Source organism: Gopherus flavomarginatus, chromosome 7 (genome assembly GCF_025201925.1).
Source record: "Gopherus flavomarginatus isolate rGopFla2 chromosome 7, rGopFla2.mat.asm, whole genome shotgun sequence".
Taxonomy (NCBI): domain Eukaryota; kingdom Metazoa; phylum Chordata; order Testudines; family Testudinidae; genus Gopherus; species Gopherus flavomarginatus.
This window is the reverse complement of record NC_066623.1, coordinates 57,294,290-57,313,766: the sequence shown is the minus strand read 5'-3', so window position 1 is coordinate 57,313,766 and position 19,477 is coordinate 57,294,290. Positions and strand designations below refer to the sequence as shown.

Below are 19,477 nucleotides of genomic sequence, written 5' to 3'. Positions count from 1 at the left end.
GTTCTCCTTTGTCACACCGTGCAGGATTCCCATGATACCTTGGTGTGACCTCAGCCTAAGTGGCAGGAGAACCAGGTGCTGGGATTATAGTGACTCTGAGCAGCAATTAGACCAATTCCCTTTATTTTCAGTGCCCTGCTGACTCATAGACTCTCTGACTTTAAGGTCAGAAGGGACCATTATGATCATCTAGTCTGACCTGCACAATGCAGGCCACACAATCTCACCCACCCACTCCTGTAACAACCCCCCAGCCTATGTCTGAGTTATTGAAGTCCTCAAATCATGGTTTGAAGACCTAAAGGTGCAGAGAATCCTCCAGCAAGTGACCCGTGCCCCATGCTGCAAAGGAAGGTAAAAAACCTCCAGGGCCTCTGCTAATCTGCCCTGGAGGAAAATCTTTCCCGACCCCAAATACGGCGATCAGCTAAACCCTGAGCATGTGGACAAGACTCACCAGCCAGCACCCAGGAAAGAATTCTCTGTAGTAACTCAGATCCCACCCCATCTAACATCCCATCACAGACCACTGGGCATATTTACCTGCTAATAATCAAAGATGAATTAATTGCCAAAATTAGGCTATCCCATCATACCATCCCCTCCATAAACTTAACAAGCTTAGTCTTGAAGTCAGATATGTCTTTTGCCCCCACTACTCCCCTTGGAAGGCTGTTCCAGAACTTCACTCCTCTAATGGTTAGAAACCTTCGTCTAATTTCAAGTCTAAACTTCCTAGTGTCCAGTTTATATCCATTTGTTCTTGTCTCCACATTGGTACTAAGCTTAAATAATTCCTCTCCCTCCCTGATATTTATCCCTCTGATATATTTGTAAAGAGCAAGCATATCCCCTGCTCAACATTCTTTTGGTTAGGCTAAACAAGTCAAGCTCTTTGAGTCTCCTTTCATAAGACAGGTTTTCCATTCCTCGGATCATCCTAATAGCCCTTCTCTGTACCTGTTCCAGTTTGAATTCATCCTTCTTAAACATGGGAGACCAGAACTGCACACAACATTCCAGATGAGGTCTCACCAGTGCCTTTTATAACGGTACTAACACCTCCGTATCTTTGCTGGAAATACCTCGCCTGATGCATCGCAAGGCCACATTAGCTTTTTTAACAGCCATATCACATTGGCGGCTCATAGTCATCCTCCTCTGTTGGGGCAGTAGGTTTGCACACCCCACATATGTGTTCTCCTGACGCTCAGCACTGTGTGTGTACCAGAGCGACCATTATCTAGCTGATGCCATGTGACAGCTGTGAGCTCTTCAACAAGCTCGCAGGCTCTCCTTTTCATTCGCTAGGATCAGGCTCTCGAGAGCTGGGATCAGGGCACAGAGCCACAGAGGGGAATTCAGGGCTGGGTTCTGCAGTCTCTGACTGAGACAGACAGGCAGAGTATTTTCACATAGGAAGACACTCCAGTCTCCCAAAGTCTAGTCTTGCAGTGCTACAGACTGGAAGGATTGTCCAGTGGTTAGAGCACTAGCTGGGAACCTGGCTTCAATTCCCTCCTAACCACAGACTGCCTGCCTGCCCATGGGCAAGTCCCTGAGCCTCTCTGTGCCTCAGAGCCCCATCTGTACAACAGAGAGCCTAGTAGCACTTCAGAGAGGCGCTGTGCTGGCTTGATTGCCTAGCTCCCTGCTGCTACAACGGTCTAGAGCCACCAGGACCCTGGTTGCACCTATGCACCCTGCCTGCCACGTATTTTCATGCATTCCTGGTTGTTCATAACACATGTGCTGTGGCTTGTGGAATTGGATGCTGTGGGAGGTACATGGGCAGAGCCACTCGCACTCAATGGCAGTAGATCTCCATGGCATTCCAACGTTGCTTTCCCTTAGAAGGCAAAGATGTTCCTCACTGCATCTCCCATGCCTCCCCCTCACAGTATGTCAAATGGGGGAGGCTGCCAGTGTCTTGTCCAGGGCATGTGGTGTGACACTGCACCAGGTCTGAAGTTTAGTGGGCTGTGTTTATGCTTGTTGATGGGCCTGAGCCAAAGCACACTGAAATCACAGGAAAGGATCCCATGCACTTCACTCAGCTTGGGATTGGGCCCTGTGAAAACACTTTCTTTGCAGAAAAGACATTTTTCTTTCCCTTCCCATCACATGTATGTTGGTTTGTTACTGCAGGTAACTGTTGGTTTGGTCCTGGTGCTGGGCTGTGTGGGCTGCTCTGATCCCGCTGGCAGGCTGCTGGGCAGTTGGATTTGGTTGTTTTTATGGGGGGGGGGGTGGAAGGAGTGCTGAGTGGGTTGAAAATACATGCAGAATCACTCTTTTTCTCTCACACACATACTCACGTGGATGCTTTACCCTAGAGAAGGGAAGGCAAATTTTGAGCTTGTCAATCTCTCACTTTGATCCTTTCTCAGCTTCTCAAATCAGTTCCCTCATAGAATATTCCTCCTATAAATGGATACTCTGGGTATAAGATTTTACCTTAGGGCAGCTTCTCCAGGGGTGTCTGTCTCGATTTGGGCAGACATGGCCCAAAATGTCTGCAGTGCTGAGTGCAAGGGCTACTCCCCCACCCTACCCTGATGTGCCTCTCCCTGTCTCCCCCAACCCCCCTGAGTTGGGTTTCACAAGGGGCAGGGTATAGAGGGACCAGAGCGAGGGGAAGAATTGGCCCTAGTGGGTGAGAATCACTTCTTACTGCAGCATACTCTCTCGGCTTCCTAGATCAAAGCCAAGCACTGCAGATCTTCCAGGCTGCTGGTTAACACACCTCTTCAGGTAGACTGCAGGGATAATAGAAATTAGAGCTAGAAAAACCTATTAGGTCATCTTTCCCATGTGGCCAGTATGGGGTTGTTCCCTCTGCTGCATTCTCCAGTGCTTTGTCTAGACCAGCTTTCAAAAGATTCAAGCAACGGGACTCCAGCTGCTTCCCTCGGGAGCCTAGTCCACGGTCTAATAGATCTGACTGATAGGAAATGTTTCTTGATATTCGCTCAAAATTTTCCTTTGCTTAATTTCACCCCATTACTTCTGCTTTTACAGTGTGCATCTCTCTCTCTCCACCCCCTGGGCCGGATCCCTGGCTGGTGTGAGTCAGGGAAGCTATACTGGTTTACACCAGCTGAGGATCTGGCCTGCCCTACCTAACTCTGTGTATGGATTCCTATATTATCTGTCCCCAGCTGCATGTTCTTCCTTGACAAAGCGAGATGCCCATCTGTCGTCAGAAAGATGCCCCTGAATTAATTTTGATGCTCTGTCATTGAGAATCCAAATGCCCTGGTCCCCAAAGGCAGTCTGTCCGTCTTGGAGAACGAGTGGGCAGAGCTGCTGGTGTCTGGTGAAAGGAGGCATTCCTCCAGTGCCCCCCCAAAAAGAAGGGGATCAGAGGGACTGCCAGCTCAAGCAGCCTAGGTGCCATCTGCTGGAGAGATCTGGGCTGGCTGACAGAACCAGGCAGGGGGCAGACAGGACAGAAACAGAAAGGAATGAGCAGGAGATAGGGAGGGGATTGGCATTCTCAGCAGAGTTGCATGCTGGGTTTAAGTGGGTTAGATCCCATATGCGCATATAGACAGTACCCACACCAGCTCCTGTCAGCAGGGCCCATGTTAGCAAAGTGACAACTCGGGGCTGCCATAATCTCCCTCTTCTGCAGGGCCAAAAATGGGGGCAGCTTTGGCCAAGTAGAAGGCAAGGGTGGGGCAGCTAGAGGATTTACACAGCTGGCTTGGAAGTCCTGACTACAAGCTAAAGCTGCCCTCCCCCTGCACAATCCCTGAGAGCTGGGAGGCAAGGGAGGTGAATCAGTGAGCTCGGCAGGCTCAGGGTGTTTGTACCTCCCTGCACCAGCAGGGGACAGTCTATTCTGACACCTCTAATGGATGAGTGTTGGGGCTTCTTGGCCAGGACCGAGGGGGTAGATAAAGTTGGAGGCAGCAGCTTAATCTAACCCCTCCTATTACCTTTTCCTGCCATACCCTTTTGCACCCTCAACACATACGTGTGTGCATTGAACACTCACTGACTGGCCGATCAGTGTAAACAGCACCTTTCCGTTGCTCTGCCACGCTCACCCCTGTCCCTTGAGCTCAGTGAGTTCACAACTGAATGTTGCGCAGAGTGCCATCTGTGCGTGCCAGGCTGCACTCTGCAGCATCTGTGTCATAAACAGATAGCTAAGGGTTAATGTCTCTTTCACCTGAAAAAAAAAAAGTAACCTGAAGCACCTGACCAGAGGACCAATCAGGAAACAGGATTTTTTCAACTCTGGGTGGAGGGAAGTTTGTGTCTGAGTTCTTTGTCTTCTGCCTGTATGCTCTCTTGGATGAGAAGTGATTTCTATTTCCTGCTTTCTAATCTTCTGTTTCCCAGTTGTAAGTACAAAGAGATCAGATAGTGAGTTATATGGTTTTTTTTCTTTTGTATTTACATGTCTATAGCTGCTGGAGTGCTTTAAATTGTATTCTTTTTGAATAAGGCTGTTTATTCAATATTCTTTTAAGCAATTGACCCTGTATTTGTCACCTTAATACAGAGAGACAATTTGTATGTATTTTTCTTTCTTTTTTTTATATAAAGCTTTCTTTTAAGACCTGTTGGAGTTTTTCTTTAGTGAGGAACTCCAGGGAATTGGGTCTGCAACTCATCAGGGAATTGGTGGGAGGAAGAAGTCAGGGGGAGATCTGTGTGTGTTAGATTTACTAGCCTGACTTTGCATTCCCTCTGGGTGAAGAGGGAAGTGCTTTTGTTTCCAGGACTGGAATTAGAGAGGGTGGACTCCCTCTGCTTAGATTCACGGAGGTTGCTTCTGTGTATCTCTCCAGGAGCACCTGGAGGGGGGAAAGGGAAAAGGATTATTTCCCTTTGTTGTGAGACTCAAGGGATTTGGGTCTTGGGGTCCCCAGGGAAGGTTTTTGTGGGGACCAGAGTGCCCCAAAACACTCTAATTTTTTGGGTGGTGGCAGCAGTACCAGGTCCAAGCTGGTAACTAAGCTTGGAGGTTTTCATGCTAACCCCCATATTTTGGACGCTAAGGTCCAAATTTGGGACTAGGTTATTGACAATCTGGCCCACAGCATGGGAACTGAGGGCCCATCTTCATCATGGAAACAACTGCAGCTAAACCGTGGTTCAGAGTCCCGTATGCTGTGGAGAGCCTAGTGCTACTGGGAGGGAGACGGACAAGAGGGATCATCCCATCTCTGTACAGCTGGGTCAGAGATGTTTGCTGGGGCTGGACCCTGTATTTATCTGGGTCTCTGAACCACGTTACAACCTTGGCGCTGGATTCTCTCTCAGGAGATGGTGATGTGGATAAAAGGTAAACCACACAGAGGTGCCCCAGGTCGTGGGCTGATGCGGCTGGATTACCATGGGCTATAGCAGCTGGGGATGATCAGCACCATGTTTGATGTCACAGAGCTCGTGAGCCCTGGGCCCATGACGTGGGACAATGGGAGATAACACACTGTCCCCGGGCTCAGAACAGGAGCCAGTGCTAGCAGGCGGATCTGTTCAGGTTCAGCAAAGGGCACCATCCACTTGAGCACTCTCTCTGTGGGAGGGTCCCCCCGCCCCAGAAGCCCAGGCTCTGAGACCTGCAGCAGGAGGAGGGAAAACAATGCAGAAAATATCTCGTTGTGCTTCTTCCTTCTCTAGCGGTGGGTGACAGATGGCACATTGGCCGCAGTGCACGCATGATGAGCATTTCCTATTGGGGGGCTGGACTGGAGACAGCGCAGCCAGGCACGCTGACAGCATGGGGTCGGCTGGGGCGCAGAAGCCACTTCCAAAGGTGCAATGTAATGTGACATGGCACCACTGGCCCCCGACAGCAGCAGCAGGAGTGCTGCCATTCAGAACTCTCTTACTTGCCTCAGTACTAACGGCACCCACTGCTTCAGTATGGACTATCCTGCTCCCCCACCTTCAAGCTCTGCTCCCGGCTTCATGGCTAGTTTATGCCTGAGAAGCAGGCAGACCGCAGAGATCAGGCCCTGTCTGGGTGTGTGCATGCACCCGTGTGGCTGGGTGTAACTTTGTCCTGTGTGGGTTTGTGCTTGTCTGTACAGGTGCTGTTTGTCCAGCCCTGTGAGTTTGTGTGGGGGTGTCTCAGGTCTCGGCATGTGTGCATGGGTGTGAGTGTGTGGTTCCTAGAGGGTTCACATGTGTACGCACATTAGGTTTCCCTGTGGAAGCCTGGCTATTGAGTCAAGGGTGACCAGATGTCATGATTTTATAGGGACCGTCCTGATATGTGGGGCTTTATCTCATTTGAGCACCTGTCACCCTAATTGGGTCTCCTCGGTGCCTAGGAACCATCACTGAGCCCAACACTAGAGCTTATGCTTTGAAATATTTCTTTGACCAAAACAATGGAACTTTCCATGCAAAATGTCGGATTTTGATCTTGGATTTTCATCAAAAATCCTGGAATTTTCAGGCTCCTGATGCATAGTTGTTGTTCTCTCCCCTCCACCCCAATTAAAACTCTCAAAGAAAAATTTCAATGGAAATAAGAAAGTGTTTGTCAATTTTTACATGGGAACAAAGTCTATTTCTTGAGCAGTTCTGCCTAACCCTGTTCTGGCCCCTCCCAGCCATCCAGTACCCCCCCTTCCCTGCAACTGATTGTAGGTAGCTGGCCTGACACCTCTCAACCTAGTCCCTCTTCATGGTACAAATCGATAGCCCAGATGAAGCTTGCTCTGAGATAAAAACTGGAGGGCAGAAATAGGCTGACAGGTCAGTTTATCACTCACTGCCCAAAAGGAGTTGCCGAGATGGAAACCATTCTCGGATCTGGGGTCTCTAGTCCTACCCACACGAGCCTGCAGGGAGGGGAGATGGCAGATGCTGGGAGGCAGGTGGAGTTTGAGAGTACAGCCAGCAGCTAGATGAATAATAAAGGCACCTTGCTCATTCGGGTAGGTTTAAGGTGAGAAATAACAGGATCAGAAAGAATGTCAAATTGCTGAGTCCTGCAGACCTGAATCACAAACTGCTTTTAAGCTGCCCAGCTTTCTTCCCTGCAGCTGCTAATTCATCTCTGCTTCGGGGAAAGGAAAGGAGCGACCACGCAGTGGGGGTGTGCTCAGCTAATAAGGAAGTGGAACAGCTGGGGCTGCAGAGGCAGGGTGGGAGTGGGGAGAGAGCATCAATATTTGGAATGGGTGGTGGGGGCAAATAAACTCAGACAGAGGCTTTTGCATCAAATCTCCGCTTCTGCTTCAGCTTCTCATGTTAGGACGTGCTTTGTTCCCACCCCCAGCAGCACTGGTTAGAGTAGGAATGTGAGAGGCCCCCGTCGGAAGCAGGGACCCATTGGGACAGGCGCTGTGAGCATACATGGTGAGAGACAGCCCCTTGCTCTAAAGAGCTTGCAATCTAGACAGGATGGTCTAACCCCCTCTTCGCAGATGGGGGAACTGATGGGAAGAGATGTTATTTGCCCAGGGTCACACAGTTAATCTGCAGCTGATCCAGGCATGTTCCCCTGATCTCCTGCCTTCCAAGCCAGTGCCTTAACCTCAAGATCCATCCTCCTTTTGCCTCTGGTGAGACAACCACCTCCTGTAGGAGAGCCTAGAGCTTCCAGCCTGGAAAGGAGGGGGTCAACCCAAGTACATTGTCACAACACCCAGAAAAAGAACCCAGAAGCTTGTTCTACGGCAGGTACTACAACATAGTGCACAGCTACGCACTGTGATCCTGCTCCTTTTGAAGTCAATGGCAAAGCAATCCCTGGATATGTACAGTGTAACTGTATATCAGGAGGAGTTCAATTATTAAGGCATTAGCTAATTGTCAGGGACATTAACATCGATTTTGTCAGGCCGTGTACATTTTCCAGATCACTTTCTGCAGTAGATTAAATATAATTTAAAGCAGGGCCAAACACCTTCTGAAATTCACCATGGGCCAGATCCCCAGCTGGTACGAATTGGCGGAACTCCACTGATTCAATGCCAATTTATACCAGCGGTGGGTCTGGCCCCTTGGCTTCAATTCTCTGTTGCTTGCTCAAGGGGCTGCAAATTGCAACTCCTACACCCCAGTGCCAGCTGCTGCATCCCACGGGAACTGTCATCCCCTTGGGATTCCACCTTCCAAAGGAGTCCTACCAGCCCAGATTGTCCCATGTGCAGCTCTGATTCAATGCCACTCCTCCCCAGCCAATGCCACCTGGTCTGGGTGCTGTAGTAGTCGGCTATCAGCCACCTGGCAGAGTGCTTTCCTCCACCACAATCCCTCCTTCCATCCATCCCCAGCCCTGGTAGATTTTCTATGTCGCCAGAAGCCAGAGTAAGTCCTGAGTGAATCAAGCCCAGCATATGTGAAACACATATTCAGGATAATCTTATCACGTGTTTATTCAGCACAGAGCAACTCAAAGCACTTTATAGGCTAGGGGGTGGGGGGAATGCAGCAGATGTTTTGCAGAGCAACATTACACAGCAGTTTAGGATGTACATGAAAACTGTCTCCAGTTGAAAATTGCAGAGGGAATCTGAAGGAGGTGTAATTACCAGGATGGGAATTCAGACATGGCAATTTGGGGCTTGACACAGCGCCCCCTAGCACCGTGCTGGGGCATTGTTTTGGAGAGAAGGTTGCTATCTACTCAGTCATCAACTCTTATTTCCTGTGGTATCCTGGGTTTACCTTAGAACTCTAATCCTGCTCCCCCATGGGCCTATGCCATGCTGGGGAGATGTGATGAGACGTGCCACCAAGTGGTCTGTTTTCAGATGGGCAGGTGTGGGATTTCATTAAAAGTCCCTATTGACATTAATGAGAAGAGAGATGGTCTGGTGGATACAGCGCTAGCCTGAGGCATGAAAGCTCTGGGTTCAATTTCTTGCCCAAGGTCACACAGTGGCACATGGAGAGAGCAAGCCTCTCTGTGCCTTCGTTCTCTGGCAGTGGGGCTAACGATGCTGGGCTGTTTACCTGTAGCATAAGGGACTGTCTATTCTTGTGTGCTTGTACAGTGCCTGGGGCAATGGGACCTGGCTCTTGGCAGTGGCCTCTAGAGTCTACCCTAATGCAAGCATTATTAACAAGGCACCTGGCTAACTCACCCACCTGGGAAGATATCCCCAGGAGTTCTTCAGGCAGGTGTCTTCCTTAGGCCAGTCAAATACCAACCCCCCCCCCCCGCCCACTGTTCTCGGGTCATTGTTGAGCAATGGAGCCCAGCACCCCACTCACCACCAGGGTGCACAGGGCATTACAAGGCAGACTGAGGAAAGGTAGCAGGATGGACTGAAGAGTCAACAGATATTGGCTTAAGCTAGGTGCTGTAAAAGTAAGGGACAGTCTCTGCCCCGAAGGCTGACAGTCCAAACAGACCAGCTGGATGCAAGGTGGGAGGGAAAAGGGAGGCATGGAGAGGGGAAGTGACTTCCCCAAAACACACAACAGCTCTGGGACAGAGTCAGGAACGGAACTTAAATCTCCTGACCCCAAGGCCCTAACCACTAGCTCACACTGCCTCTCAAACTCTTATTATTGTTGTTATGGTGGCTCCCAATGACCTATGTGGCATGGGGGAGGGGTCCCATTGTATTGGGTGCTGTGGAGATCTTTATATACTGTAACACCAAAAAAACTCAACAACCTCATGATAAAAGAACATTAAGGCTACCAAATGAAGCTCTCAATGCTTAAGAAATTCTAGAATTAAGGGTGCCTATACAACCTTAACTCTGTCTCCTTCTACGTATGCAGGGTGACATAGTCTTTAATTACACGGTCACATCTGTTTTAGGCACAGGGGCTGCAGAAACAACATCATATTGCTCTGTTTTCTGGGGCACAAGCCCTACCCAGACCCATACCTTGTTCAGACTGCGTTTTAACCTACACTCTATGCCACCCCTGGTGTTTTAACTAGCACCGCACAGAGCCCCTGTCCATATACGGGGAGAGGTATCTGCCCCCCAACTCTTCTTTGCAAGGCACAGTGCCCCAAGCACAGGAGCTCGTGGGCCATGCTTTCAAAGGTTCCTGCACTTTAAAAACCAGACCTTGCTGCAAAGCAGCACAGAAGTAGGAGGAGGCCTAGGGAAGGGTCAGTCCAGCACAGCGTCTACTTCGAGGAATTGGGTCACAGAACACCATGTTCTACCCCCTTTGCTCCCATCACCTTGCCTGTTCCCAGTGCAGAGTACTGCACAAATCTGAGTGTTTTGTCCCTGGGCTCGCCCTCTTGCCAGCCCACAGAAGAATTCCACAGCAGGGGAGCTCAGTAAAGCAACCTCCCATCCCCTTGATACAATCCTTGTGCTCTCACTCCAGCAACCAATGCCCCGGCCTCTCTGATTCCCACAAACCCATTCAGCAGCTCAGTCTCCTTTGCCCATTGCTCTGTTAGCCACCCACCACTGGCTGCTGATCTCCTTCTCTATCACTCCAACTGCTGCAGGCCCCATCCAGCTCTGTCTCTATCTGCTTAAGGCCCTGCCTCCATCTCCGCTCTCCTCTCCCAATCTGCCCGGTACCCCGGCTCGCTCTCTTTCTCCCTCCCTGTGTCTGACCCTGACATGATTTAAGGGGCCGGATTTCCATGTACTCAAAGCCCCAGTTGGGGCCCAAAGAAAGGGCTCCATCCTGCCCAGTGCTGAGCCCTCTGGCTCCAATCCAGCACAGCACTTGAGCACACAGAAGTAGTGACCGCTGGAGTCAACGGGACTTTAGCATATGCCCAAGAGACTTCCTGAAACAGGGCCAAAAAGCCTTGCTGCACTGGGGCTTGAGTGCTCAGCGCCTTTAGAGTTGCTGCCTGTCCTGTCCCATGATTGGCCCTTTTTCTAGGTAGCTGTCCTGAGAAATCTGTGCGTCTTCCCGGGACACTAAACACCCCAGCGTTTGCTAATCACACCCCCTCTGGCTCTAATGGGAGAGGGAGCTCTGGCTCCAGAGTGTCTGGGAGCCCTGGGGACGGGGTGGCTCAGGAGCGGGGCATGGAGCTTGGGGGTCAGCAGTACCTGGTCACCGCTGCACAAGTACCGACTGCAGGGGTCACACTGGGCAGAAGCAGGCTGTCCCCAGCTGGCACTGCATACTGCTTGGTGAGGTCGGTGCCCTCTCCTGGGGCTGGGACGGGGAGACAGTGCCCTGTGTGGTGGGCCATTAGTACACAGGGGTGTATGGGGTGTGGGAGGCAGGCAGATGTCCTGGTTTTTTTGTATCTCAGAGGCAGCAGCCCTAGGTGGGGGATCAACTCCCCCCGCCCAACCCCGTGGGATCCGGCTGCAAACAGCTGCTGCACTGCTGGAATTCATGAGAGCAGATCTCAGAGTAGGCTGATCACCTGACTGCCTCTCAGGGAAAAGAACTCTCCCCAGCCAGCATGTCCCAGGTGGAGGGGAGCAGCTCCCTGGCCTATGTCTCTAGTCTGCACTCCTACTCTGCCTTGAGACATGCCAGGCCTGGGTTCAGGGAGCTCTCTCGGTGCTTGCCTCCTTTACGTGGCACAAGGTTTCCTTCCCACCCTGTGTCCTTTTTGCTGTCGGGTATACATTCCTCCCCTTAATGAATTGCTAGACAGCACAGTTTATTGCTGTGCAGGTATCATATACATAATCTCCCAAGGAAGTGACAAGGAAACATTGATCTCACTAGCTAATGGAAACTGAAAGCTTGATAACTATGGGCCCAGGCCTTGCACAATGGGGAATTCACAGGGCCAGTAAGTGTTTCAGAAGTACGCTGTGGGTTGTGGAGTTATCCCAACATTCCCAAGTAGGCATCATGCTTCAGGAACTCAGCCTTCTGCTATGAACCTCACAGCACTGTAATGTCTTATGTGCATGCCACGCCTTCCATCCCAATGCGCTGTGGAAACTTAAAAGGTCCATATCATTGCACCACCTGGATATGTTTTACCTCCTCCTGTTGTTACAAGTCGTTCAGAGCAGTTCTAGGCCTGCATTATAAAGCAGGTCAAACCAGATGATCACAGTGGTCCCTTCTAACCTTATAATCTATGAATCTACATGTGATGTGGGAAGATACTTTAATTTGAATTACAGAAAAATGGGTCGTTCTTTGTCTTCGCTTGCTTTGGGTACAGTTGGTGTCTCAGCCAACATTCAAAAATCATGAATCATGGCCCCTAAAATCAAGAGATTTTATGTATATAAAGATAGACTGAGTTCTCCTTGTTTGGCATCTACTTTTTTAGCCTTTAGGGTTCACATTGTCAAGCTTTTCCTTGACACCAGGAGGGCTAGAAATGCGGGGTGGGGGTGGGGGTTAATGAAATAGATTTGTTTTAAATGAATAAGATTGTTCATGTAACCTCAGGAGTCCAGGAGCTGGGGATTTAAGAAGAGTAATGTAAAGCCTGTATAATCTGTTTCCCATTGTCTGTGTGGGTTTTTCTCACAGCCACAGGGAGAGGAAAACAGGATTGCAAAACCACAGTCATTGGCAGGGGACTCAGGGGCAGGGGCCAGCCTGAAACCACTTTTAACCTGTGCTGCTTGGGTTTCCGGCTAATTAGTGTCCTCGTAAGCTGATCTAGAGGGTCAGATTCACCAGAGCTGGGGATTCACAGTTCCCTGCATTGGAGCCCCCTAGTGCCAAGAGGGTGGTTTAGAGGGCAGCTGGCAGGATTGGTGCTTGCACTCTTATGGGACTCACCCTGTGGGAGGCCAGTGTGAATTCCCATTGTGGCTGCATAGGTGTCCTGCTGGCAGAGGCTGTTGAGAGAAAACACTTGATTGGTGCGCTCCCTAAACAGGTCCTATGGCTTTGGGTGGTTCCTCTTTTTGGGGGCCACTGCTTGCCACCAATAGTCCCCGCAGTGCTTGGCACAACTGTATGCCTCCCACAACCTTCTCCCTTGGTGTATTTTCCACCCTTGGCAGCTCCTGCCAGGTCTGACACTGGTGGAAGCTGGCATAAAGCCAGTGTGAACCTAGCTGGTAGCCCATGGGCAGGGATCATCTTGAGGAGTGGCACACTGCAGATGTCTAGCCGCACCCAGCAGCCCCCCCGCACCCCCCTGCCACCGGGCAGTTTGGGGCAGGGAGGAAGAATACAGCACACACAAAGAAAATAGCAGGGGCAGTTGAGGGAGGTGGGACTGGATTGCAGGACACTGAGATAAGGGACAGCTCTGAAAGGGAGCATGGGGGCCCCTCACCACCTCCACTGGTTCGGGCTGCAGTGTTATGCCTCATCTGTCTGGATGCTTGGATGGGTTCAGCTTGGAGTGAGAGGGAAGAGTGACACCTGCTGGTTCATCAGAACCACATCAGGCGGCACCCTGGGCTTTTCCTAGGATTGCTCTCACCCAAGTGCTGGCCCAGCCTGACTCCATTACACTTGTGAGAGCTGACAGGATCACAGCACAAGGTGCTGTGTGGCTGCAGGCAACACAATGCTCCTTATAATGTGCCTGAATACATTTCCAGCTGCAGATGGTGCATGTTTCATTTAGAAAAAGAGGCAAGAGGTGCAGCATGTGACCCGTACAGGTACAGCATGCTCAGGAGTTTAAGATCAGAATCTCCACTAACAGATGCTTCAGGGAGCTGGGTATTTTAGCTGTTAAAATCAAGGAGGGAGAAGTATCTTTTGGGGAAATCAACAGCATGGCTGAGGTTTTTTTAAAGAGCTGTTTAAGCTAAGCATGAGCATACCCAGGTCCCAGTGAAATTAGCTGCTCTGGCTCCAAGGTGAAGAGATACGAAGTGCTATGCAAATTTTAGTGTGGGGGTGTCATGGAGTCCCTGAGCGATGCTTTGGAACTGCTCCCCACAAAGCCAGTCAGGACTTTGGGGAGCCTCCTCTCCCTTGGAGCAGACTGTCTTCAGGGCAAGAAGCTCACATGGCTTCACCTTCCTGGGTCTGACCTTGGAGCATTCAGCATATGCCCCTTTGTGCGCTTCCCACAGCGAGTCCACCCAGGCAGGGTCCTGGGGAAGCCAGAGGGTCCTGCATGCACCCCCACTTCACAGTCAGACGTGATTCTCAGCCAGCCAGTAAAACAGAGGTTTATTAGATGACAGGAACACGGTCTAAAACAGAGCTTGTAGGTACAGAGAACGGGACCCCTCATCTGGGTCCTTCTGGGGCCCAGCGAGCCAGACAACCTCGTCTGCACTCACTTCCCGTCCCCAGCCAGATCCCAACTGAAACCCCCTCCAGCCCCTTCTTCTCTGCTGATTTCCTTTCTGGGGCCAGGAGGTCACCTGACCTCTTTGTTCTCCCACACCTTTAGCATTCCCTTGCATTGGGGAAGGGCCCGGGCCATTAGTTGCCAGGAGACAGAGTGTTGGCTAGAAACTGAGGCACCCACACAGTATTCAGAGGAAACATTAAGAACAGCCCCACTTCATCACAGGGGGCAGTCTGAGCAAATATTTACAAAGAAGCCATTTTTTTCATGTTGGCCAATGCACATCACCCCCGCAGGTGTCAGCCAGTGTATGTCAGTCAAGGACTGGGCTGACTGGATTTGATAATTTAGCAGTGAAATCACTGGCAGACAGAGCGATTTGCTGTTGCATTTAGGGTTTTATTAGAGGGATGCATACTGTGATGCTTCTTACATCCTCCTGTCCCAGAATTTTGCATACAGCCCAGTACTCTGGTAATTTTCCAGTCTATCCCTGCATATTTTCTACAGATCATCAAATACCAAGTATCTATCCTAGATCCCAGGATCAGTCCAGCTTCCCAATTTCCCAGGACTCTGCATCCTAGTAGCCTAGCATTTCTCCTAGATCCTAGCATTCTTCTATGTACAAGTACCTTAGAATTGTCCCTACATCTCGATATCTTTCCCAGGTCCTTTTCTACGTTCCATCATCCTTCCTGTGTCCTCATACCCTGTATCTCTCCTACATTCCAATGTGCTTTTCATACCCCAGTACTCTTACTTTATCCCTCTACCCAAATACCTTTCCTCCTTCCCCGTCTCTTTTCACTGTTGCTATACTCTTCCTCTCTATAGATGGTGCCCCTCATCAGCACCGCATGTGAATGCCCAATGAACAGTAAGGAATGACTCCTCCCTGCGATGCAGGGAAGTGTGTTTATCCCCATGGAACAGATGAGGAAGCAGAGCTATAGAAAACCCAGGACCCAGATCCTCAAAGGTATTTAGGCTCCTATCTTCTACTGATTCCAATCAACATTAGGAGCCTAAATATCTTTGAGGATCTGGGCCTATGGGAGTCAGGCCTTTCACAAAGGGAGACTGGCAGAGCCAGGAATTGAACTCACAGGCCCATCTGTACCTCAGTTTGCTGTTGTCCTCCCAACTGGCCACTATTTCTGCAGTGGGACAATTGCTAACTGACCAAGTTCCCTTTCCAGTGCCCAGCAGTGAAGTGAAGCCAGAATGTCTATGGTATGAAGCTGGTGACTTCCTATGTTAGTTCCCCCTTTACTATAACAATAGGAAAGTTTCCAGGCCAGCCTTTTTTGCTCCACTCTCTGCACTGATACCTCCTATCCCAGTAGGGCTGAAACTATGAGCTCAAGCAATGCACTAGGACCAACCTGCTGTTTAACAATAACGCTTAAGGGGGAGGAAAGCACTGAATCTCCAAAACATTTCAGACAGGAGAAGCAGGAGGGAAGCATGTAGTCAGCAGAAATTGCCCAGGCAGCTGTCTTTGCTCTCCCTGGGGGCTCCTCTATGTAGGCTGGCGAGGTACAGGGCACTACAGCATCTCCTGAGCCCTCCCTGATGAGTCCTCCGCACCCGGGGAGAGGAAGGAGTAGGATGACGCAGGGACAGGGCCCCATAAACAACTTGTTCAGAAGCCAGGAGGAGGGTTATTCATAGGATGGTCTTAAATGCAGGGCAAGAGGATGGCAGCTGGTTCTAACATAGGAGGCTGAAATGCTGAATGCCAAGTGGAATAGGATCACCCAAGTACGCCCTGTTCTCCCCCCACACACACTTGTCTGTGCCAAACTATCCTGCTATTCAGAACAAGCTGCACTCCAGCCGAACAGAACATGTTACATTGACTGCTCATCCTCAAACACTTCCTGGCAACAGTGTGTGCACATATCGCCCCCCTTACACATGCACATAAACACACACGTTGATTTCCTCACACCCACCCACCCAATCCCTGTACAGCACACACAACATAGGATTTCTGACTGCACTAATGAACAGTCATTTGCAGCACAAAAGTGGCTTTGGGACACCCCTGTGTTACCATCCAGGTGACACAGTCTCACTGCTAAGATACCATGTTGGGAACACAAGAGAAACAGCAGATTTTTAAAAAGAACAACATAGGCAACTATGTACTACAAGGAAACCCCTTTGCAGGGTTCTGTCATGCTCTGCTCTCCTGAGCCACAGTGTCTCCAGAACCCCACTTGATGCAGTATGCTTGAATTAGGTGGTTGCTTATCTCTCTCTGTTAAAAGAGACAGCCAGACATGTTCATGTTAAGTTATCAGATGGAATACACGCTGTAGATTGTATGGCATATGTGCACACAGTTTAAGACCAGCTTTATCTAATGTAGGTATTTGTAGGGGACCAATCACTGTAGTATCTAAGGTACAAAAGCCATTTCTTAGCTGCCAAATGCATTAATCCCTGTTATAACCTCCCCACCGTGTACCACTCCAAGTGTCAGAAGCCCAAGCACAGTACTTACCTCTATGGTCAGATCACAGAACTCTTTTCCAGCAGGTTAACCCAGGGCCGCCCAGAGCATTCAGGGGGCCTGGGGCAAAGCAATTTCAGGGGCCCCTTCCATAAAAAAAGTTGCAATACTATAGAACACTATATTCTTGTGGGGGCCCCTGCGGGGTCCGGGGCAAATTGCTCCACTTGCCCACCCCCTGGGTTAATCCATTTTCTAGTTTCTGTTTGGACTGCGTGTACATTCTGTAGGTCAGCAGTTCTCAACCTTTCCCATTGGCACCTCTCTCCCATCCACCTGGGATCTAGCCAGGGCTGTGCTGCTAATTAGCAATGGGGAAAGGGCAGCGCTGGATTGCAAGCCCCTGCTCTAGGTAAGTAAGCAGTGGAGACAGTATCGGCTGCTGAAAAGTGAGCTGGAGGGTGGGAGAAGCAGCTCACAAGTTCATGCAGTTGTAGGGTGGGAGCATTTCATGTTTTAGTGGCTAGAACAAGGCAAATCTAATCTATCTGCTGGTGACATATAATGTGATGTATATAAACAGTAAATACAGGCATATTCATATCGACAGAGATGGAATTAGGTCATCTTGCCCATTCGCTGACTGTTTCAGGACTGTTCAGCAGCATATTTTCCAGTGCCATTGCCAGTCCAGTTTTAAACAACTGAAGCCATGGAGCTGCCTCTTCTTCCCTTAGGAAACTATCCCAGTGCTTAACAGAGCTCAGCATTAGCACATTTTCCCTCTTTGTGCAGCATCTCTATATGGTAAGTCAGTATCTATATGTGCCTAGGTGAATACAAGGCAACTCAGCATACTCCACATAAGCATAACCAATCCTGCTTGCATAAGGTAGGAAAAGAGCGAGCGGTGCCTGCAACGAGAACAGCCCCGTTACAGCTGCAGCTGCGAGGGCGAGGAACTTTTAAGACTTACCTCTGGCAATAGGAATGTGGGTCAAGAAGGCAAACCAGGGACGCCAGCCGCTGTGAATCCGGAGTGGTAACTCCGCTAGGATCCGGTACGGGAAAACCCCGCGGCGCTGTCCCGAAGGCCTTCCAGCCAGGCAGGCCTGCAGCCAACTGCTTTAGCACCCCCGGGGGGAGATTTCAGAGCGGTCCAGGCAAAGATCCTCCCTTACCAGCACCCCCGGAGCGCTCCCTTGGCTCTTGCCCTTCGGGGAGGAGGCTGCCCACCATCCTCGGTGGCAACTTTCCAAAGTCTTGTTGGCGGGGCTCGCTCGTATTTCGGGGGCCCGGCGGGGCGCGCAGACACCCCCCTTATCGCACCCTTCCCGGCCCTCACTGCTGCGTGGCTCCCCTGTTCTGCCCGTCCAGCGGCTCAGTCCCCACCATGGCTGATGCACCAGCCCTTGCACATTAGGAAGCCGGGTGCCACGCCGCTGCGCACGGGCGAACCCCAGGCTCCAGCTCTAGCGCGCTCGCCCAGCGCCCGGCGAGCCACGGGCACTGCCAGGGTGGCGCTCGCCACGTGCCATGCTGACCTCTCTAGGGCGGGGGCTGCTGCATGCGGCGCCTCTCCCGGGACTGCCTGCACCGTGCGGGGGCGAGCGCAGCCCTGCGCTGCTGCTGGCGCCCACCTTGCCACTGTCACCTGCGCGCTGCTCCGGCGCTGGAAGGGCCCCGAGATAACCGCGCCGCCCGCCCCGCACACTCCCCCGCCCGCCGCATGCAGGCGGGCAGCCAATGGGAGCCTCGGCCATAGTCCCTGTGCGCCCGGATTGGCCCGGCCGCCGGAGGGGGGGAGGCTCTGCGCCCCCCCCGCCGGGCTCAGGGCTAGTGGCCAGGGACTAGCTGGGCGAGGCCTGTTGGGCTGCAGGGCTGAGCTGGGGCTCTGCTGGGGGGAAGCTGGAGACGGGGCGCGGGGCTGCTCCTTAAATCCGAGCCACTGGTGTCCAGGTGCCTGGCGCTGGGGCTCAGAGGGGGGCGAGCTCGCCTGGCCCCGGGGGAGGGTGGGGGCTGTGGCTGGCTGCTGCATCCCCACCTAGTCCGGCTCCTGAACGGTTGAAAGGGATTGAGCCTTGGAAAGGAGCCTGGCGCCGAGGGGGGCGCAGGGGGAGCAGTGATACAGCAGCTAGACAAAGCCTTGCAGACAGGAAGCGAGGGGGGGGGGGGGAACGAAGGAGGCTAATGCTCCAGATTCGGTTCCCAATTCCAAATGGCAACAGACAGATAGGGGGACATACAGACACCGCCTCACGGCAGATTAATAAATTAAGCTTGGGGAAGTGGGGTGGGGGAAGAAACTGGGCTGAGTTAATCAAATATTGGGCTGATCCTTACAGGTGCTGGAGCAGGAGGATGCTGCTGCACCCTCTGGCTTGAAGTGGTTTCCATCATACACAGGGTTTACAGTTTGGTTCAATGGCTCTCAGCACCCCCATGACACAAATTGTTCCAACACCCCTGCTGATCCTGAGAGTTGCTGGACATCCCACTCCAGGTACCCCTGAGGCCACCCAATCAGCACTTGTCAGGATCAGGCTCCTGCAGAGCCAGCTCCAGGCACCAGCAAAGGAAGCAGGTGCTTGGGGCGGCCAATACAAAGGGGCGGCACTTCGGTATCGGGGCAGCACCTCTGGGTCTTCGGTGGGAATTTGGCGGCGTGTCCCTCAGTCTCTCTCTTCCTATTTGAGCTGCCGGCGAAGTGCTGCTGAAGAGGAAGAGAGGGAGTGAAGGATTTGCCGCCGAATTGCCACCAAAGAAGAAGCGGCGCAATTATCCTGGAGCTGGCCCTGGCTCCTAAATGTATTTTGAAAAACAACAAAATGCAAAGCATGAGCTAGAGAGCCCTGCCTTGTTTCTGTGAAAAAGATCCTGCTGCTGGGAACTCAGCG

General features: G+C 51.4%; 1 protein-coding gene across 1 annotated transcript in view; it reads right to left on the bottom strand.

The window, feature by feature from the left end:
* The window catches only part of BRINP2 (BMP/retinoic acid inducible neural specific 2), a 57,341-nt gene extending 39,186 nt beyond the window's left edge, over window positions 1–18,155 (bottom strand). Inside the window, exon 1 of the mRNA XM_050963142.1 lies at window positions 17,557–18,155. The gene's annotated coding sequence lies outside the window, so the exon portion shown is untranslated. The remainder of the gene's footprint in view (window positions 1–17,556) is intronic.
* Between the last annotated feature and the right edge of the window lie 1,322 nt (window positions 18,156–19,477).